Source organism: Myotis myotis, unplaced genomic scaffold (assembly GCF_014108235.1).
Source record: "Myotis myotis isolate mMyoMyo1 unplaced genomic scaffold, mMyoMyo1.p scaffold_m19_p_26, whole genome shotgun sequence".
Lineage (NCBI taxonomy): Eukaryota > Metazoa > Chordata > Mammalia > Chiroptera > Vespertilionidae > Myotis > Myotis myotis.
The window spans coordinates 326,384-332,733 of NW_023416331.1; positions in this window are offsets into that span (position 1 = coordinate 326,384).

Here is a 6,350-nt window from a genome sequence, read left to right on the forward strand (position 1 = left end):
GTATTTGTGAAGAAAAGTCAAGTGAATAAGGTTGCATTACTAAAATGATAATTTTGTGATTGTGCAAAATAGAGTGAAAAGGAAAAACATCATAGGCAGTAAATCTAGTTAAGAGGTGCTTGGAAGAATAAGTGGTGGAAAGAGAATAAACAGAAGGATGAGATGTGAGATATTTTTTCAATGAAGAATCACTACTTCATGATGACTGACTACATACGAGTAAGGGGGGAGAATTTATGACTCCCTAACTTTTGAAACTGGGTGACAGAAAACCAATAACATACTAGGAGCTAGTTTTAGAACAGGGAGGGAACCACAAATTGAGTTTGAAGGGGCAAACAATAATATTTACCATTCAGGAGAGATCTGGAGTCAGTCCAACAGAGGTAACAATTGAAGGCCTGAGAGTAGGAGCTCCCAAAGGAGCAAGTCCAGAGCCAGCAGAAGTAGAGCTCGAGCAGGTGCAAGAACTACACCTGTGATACGTAGTGGGCTGAAGGAGAAAACTTACCAAGTCAGGAAGATAGAGGGGAAACCTGCACAATGAATGAGTTGCAAAAAGAAAGGATGATTATAGCATAGCCGGGACTTCGAGGAGACGAAGGACTGAAGACACCATTGCAGGGGCTGTTTGTAGATAGCTGACGAACTTGTAAAGAGCACTTTCCAAAGACAGGTAGCGAGGAGGTTTTCAGAAATTTTATTTTTACACTATTCACTCTGTGCTGGTTAGTCCTTACTCTGAATATTATACTCATTTTTGTCATGGGATATGGATAAATGAAAGTACCTTCACATGACAGATGATGATAGTAAGGGGACCCAAATCATTTCAAGAGAGTAGGCAGTTCCACAGTTTCACCTGGGGGAGAAAAACATACAAGGAGACAATAAGAATTATTTTCAAATATATGAATGCCCATCATGGATTAGGATATTTTGTACGGCTCCAAGGAAATAACACCAATGAATGAAAGGTTCAAGGTAACAGCTTTTTGTCTCAACGTAAGGGAAGTGTTTAAGACTGGAAGAGATTAAGGCTGCGTGATCAGCCCAGCCGATGTGGCTCAGTGTTTGAGCATAGACCTATGAACCAAGAGGTCCCAGGTTCAATTCACAGTCATCGCACATGCCCGGGTTGCGGCTCGATCCCTAGTAGGGGCATGCAGGAGGCAACTGGTCGATGTCTCTCATCAGTGTTTCTATCTCTCTCTCTCTTCCTCTCTCAATAAGAGACTGCATGATCGTTGGTGGGTGTGTTGTGGAAGAGATTCTTAGGAATCAGCTGAGTGGTTGGAGTAGATTATTTTCTGAGTCTATAATTTAGAGTGTAAAATTATTTTGGACTCACCAGATGTCTTCCAAGGAACCTTTTCAAACCAATCTAATATGCTAGAATCCTTTAGAGGTTTGGCAAGAGAGCCCATACTTTAGTCCCTGCCCAACGTATAAAATGTTTCATAGATGGCTCGTTCTAAGTAACTACAAGCTGAAGACAGCAGCTCCACAGCTTCTAGCACAATTCAAACCACTGTGTGGATCCCCACCACGTGCTCACAGCCCAGCCACAGGGAAAGCCTAAGTTACTAGTAATTTTAGAGGTCACAAATGAACCACATCGATTTAGCAAGACTGCACTGCAAATAAGAGGGCACGATAAAACTATGGAACATGGCATTTTTATATTGTAAACTACATCCACGACTCTGGAACATTCACATTTAGAATTTTACCAGCCTTAGTTGACTTATCTTTCATATATATTATGCTATTATCAGGGGGAAATGTGACAAGAAGGCTTTTCATATAGTAAAGATATTCAGGTTTTCCTGACCCATAAGTCACTTTTCCATAGCTCTCTTTGGTTCACCTGCCAGCTAGCTAGCAGGTTTAGAAGGCAATGAGAAACTCAGCTTCTCTCAGATTACTGCGAAGAAGCAGGGACCCTGTCAAAATCAACTACAAAAAGCAATCGTCCAGCTCAGGTGACTCCATATCTGAATGCATATCCCATTGAACCAAGGACTCAAAAGAGATAAACTCATAGACACCTCTCTGTATCACCTCTATAATGTCTAACTTACAGTGAACACATTCCCATTATGTCAGTGAAGGCCAGTTAAGTCATGGAATAGGAATTCCAACTGTGAGAACTGTGTGAACCATCTAATGGCCACCAAAAACAGGCCAGTTGAAAACAAATGTTAATCCTCTAAGATTCAAGAATGGAAATATAAAAGGCCTCCAGAAAAATGAAAGAATAAGGGTGAAATATCAAAATTACACCATGTTTAGCAAAATGATACAATGATATTAAGAAAATAAGTATATGTACTTTCAACACAGTTTAGATATAAAGGTAGAGCTTAACAGAAAACTAATGACAAAAAATTTTAATTTACAGATAAACTAATACAAATGTCAAACAAGCTGTTCACAAAGCAAACAAAAACATACATCAAAAACTTCAAGTTGGTTGCTAAGAAAGTAGACCTTAAAAAATCTCATTACAAGGGAAAAAAAGAAAATTTGTAAGGTGATGAATGCTAACTAAACTTGTGATAATCATTTCACAATATGCACATATAGGGTGTCCCAAAACTGTATACATGCACTTTGAATAATTACAAAGGCAGTGTTTATTAAAATATATTTCATTTTCAAAATTGAGCTATCAGCTGTTAAAGTATGTATACATTTTTTGTGACACCCTGTATATCATTATATTTTTGCACTTTAAACTTATACACTGTTATATGTCAGTTATATCAATAAGCCTGGAGGAAGGGGAAATGAAGTCTTACACCTTAAATATATACAGTTTTTGTCAATTATATACTAGCAAAGATGGGAAGAAAAAAAAGAATGAGTGAAAGCCTGACCATTAGTCACTTTATGTTTAGGAGAACAGCATAAGGAAATAAAAGCAGGAAAGTGAGTTAAAAGATAACAAAACTGAATAAGAAATGCAAAGATATTAAGAAATCAGCAATTTATATAAAATTAGTGTGGCTGGTATTAATTAAAAAATATTTTTAAATGGAAAATACATTTCCTAGACTAGAATTGCATTAAAAATGTGATCTCTCATTGCCTCAAAATATCTCTCACCCCAGGTTGTAACTGATGTATCTAAGAAGTAAATGCAGGGAGCTGGTAAAAGGGAAGGATAGAATTTGAAAACAGGATCCAAAGAGAGAAAAGGATAAGCTGAAAAGTTGATTAGACTATTCAGTTTTATATTTAACCAGTAGCCCGGTGCACAAAAATTTGTGCACTCGGGGGTGAGGGTGAGGGGTGGGGCCAGACCCCTCAGCCCGACCTGCACCCTCTCTCATGTTCTGGGATGCCGGCCACTCCTGGCCTAAGCACAGGCCTACAGGCTTGGGCGGCCTGGCTCCCAAGGCCCCATTTTATCAAGAGAACAAAGTTGGCATTAGTTACAGCCCTCACCAAACCCAGTACACTGCATCTGTGCGTACAGCTGCCTCGTTCATGTGCCTGCTTCACCTACTGAATTACTAACACCTTAAGGACATAGCTCTGTCTTATCCTGCTTCAACTTCAGTGCCTGGCCTGGTGCCAGGGACCTGAGAGGGTTTGCTGAGTGAGTGAGTGAATAATGAGTGAGTGAATGAATGAATTTGCAAGTAAGTGAATGAGCAAGCAGCTACAGGGTGGGAACTTCTGCCGCGTTGCCTGAAGCCCACCCTGGGGAGTTCCCACCCTGTTCCCAGCGGCCAGGTGCCCCTCTCCCAGCTGCATAGTTCACACCCTGCTCTCAGCTGCCTGACACAAACCCCAGGAAGTTCCCGCCCTGCTCCCAGCGGCCCCACGCCCCTCTCCCACCTGCATAGTTCTCGCAGGGGAAAGGCAGCCCGGGTTCTCTGCCTTTGCCCTGCCACCTGGCTCTTGCCTGCCGGCTGGGTTTCCAATCACCATCAGCGGCAGGCAGCTTCTTTCGTCCTTCCCCTTTCGCCTCCCATCATTGTGCCTATGTATGCAAATTAACCACCACCTTTGTTGGCGGTTAACCGCCATCTTTGTTGGCAGTTAATTTGCATAACACTTTGCTGGGGTCCAGCCCCAGCGGGTCCAGGGGTCCCCAAAGGTGTGGATGGAGTCGGCGAAGAAGGAATGACACAGAGACAGCATTCAGTTGATCAGCAGCCTAGCCAGGATCTCCAGCCAGGTTCTCCAGCCAAGTTCTGGTCTGGATCTCCAGAGAGGTTTTGCTTCAGATCTCCAGCCAGGTTCTGTGTCCATGTTTTCTTGCTAGGTTCTCCAGCCAGGTTCAGTCCAGGTTCTCCAGCCAGGTTCAGTCACCAGGTTCTAGTCAGGTTCTCTTGCCCATTTCTGTAGTCAGGTTCAGGATCTTTTGCCATGTTCTCTCCAGCAAAGTTCTTCTGTCTCTAGTTCTGTCTAGGTTCTGTCTTCTTACATCTGTATTTATACCAGTTGATTCCAATCCTATCAATCTCTATTTCAAAGGTTAGGGCGTTTCTTATCTCCATTCCAGGGAGTAAAGATTATGTAGCTTAAGCATAATTGTTAGTAGTTAAAGTGATTAATTACCCACCTGGCACTTAGTTAAGAGGTTTTATTCCCTCCCTAACTTCAGGGGAAAATCCCTACCTGGGGAAACAACCTTTCTCAGAGACCTTGGTTAAAACACATAGTGCCAAGAAGGTGAGCAAACATATTAAGAACAGTATGCCATATATGCCAGGTCCCTTGAAACAGCAAGCATGGACCGGCTCCCGGCAACACTTGATTAGCAATGGGAAGCGTAGTGGAGGTACGGTTAATTACCCTTTTTGTCTTTTATTATAGAGGATGAAATTCTATTATTCTCCCTCTTTAAAACAGTTAAGAATAGAAAGAATGACCAATGTCCCTACTCTGTAGCTAGAAGGTTCCAATTAGGTTTTGAAGAAATATAAGCCTATTTTTCTAGTGTTTAAGGAGTAGAGATACTTTTATTCATCATCATCCAGAAACCTGAGCATCTGCCAAGACTGGGAAGTCAAACTTATGGATTCCACACTATAGATTATACGCTTTGTAACCCAGGTCTCAAAACTATTTTGTTTAAATCTTTATTAAATTACTCTTCAAAAATTAAAAACTCAGTGTCACTTATCAATGTTAACTTCCTATGAAGCCTATCTTAAATCCATGCTACATAAACACATATGCAAATCGGGTCAAACTACACACATGATTGGGCAAGTTGATTTCTTCGGGTAACAGTGCATCATGTAAATCGCTACAGGTCAGCAGACGTCACTCTAGACTCAGCATCATTGTCAAGGCACAGCGCCAGCAGTCTGGATGAATCACTGCTTATTTGTTTCCTTAAAGATGGACATTTGGGAGAAACCAAGATGGCGGCATAGGTAAACACTGGAGATTGCTGCCTCGCACAACCACTTCAAAAACACAACTAAAAGACAGAACGGACACCACGAAGAACCACAGGAAGGCTGGCTGAGGGGAAATTCTACAACTAGAAGGAAAGAGAAAAGCATACCGAGACTCAGAGGAGGCACAGTGCGGAAGTAAAATACTAAGGTGCGGAGGTGCGCGCGGAGCGGGCTGGCGGTTGTCTGTTTCATTCGGGAGGGAGTCTCAGGCTCCAAGCTCCAGGTCTGGGTGAGTCTCTGGGGACCCAGACTCAAACAGGAAAAGCAGGACTGTCTGGCATCGGTCAGAACTTGAGGGCAGCTTTCTCTCCGAGGTTTGCAGCAGTTGCTGAGACACTGAGAGGCAGAGCCTCTGGGAACGGGACTGAGAGCAGCCATAACTGCTTGCTCCGCCCTTTTGATCCCCTGAGACCCACCCTGCCCAAGCTTTGCACAGAGGCATTTGCTGGATAGCCTCAGGCAAAGGCTAGATTAGAACCTCCCTAGAGGACAGAAGTTCTCCCACTACAGACACAGCTGATTCTCACAGCCAGTTGGCCTGAAGGTCAAATCCCTCCCAGTATTACCTACAACAATCAAGGCTTAACTACAACAAGACTGCACAAAAAGACCACAAGGGGGTGCACCAAGAAAGCATTAAAAATGCAGAGACAAAGAAACAGGACACAAATGACAGAAATGGAGGATATAGATTTCAAAACCACATTTTTAAGGTCTCTCAAGAACTGTCTAGAAGCCACCAATAAATTTAGTAAGGCCCTCGAAAAGACTGGTGAGACCGCCAATAAATATAGTGAGATCCTCAAGAAATCTAATGAGACCTTCGATGTTGTGATAAAGAACCAACTAGAAATTAAGCATACACTGACTGAAATAAAGAATATTATACAGACTCCCAACAGCAGACCAGAGGAGCGCAAGAAT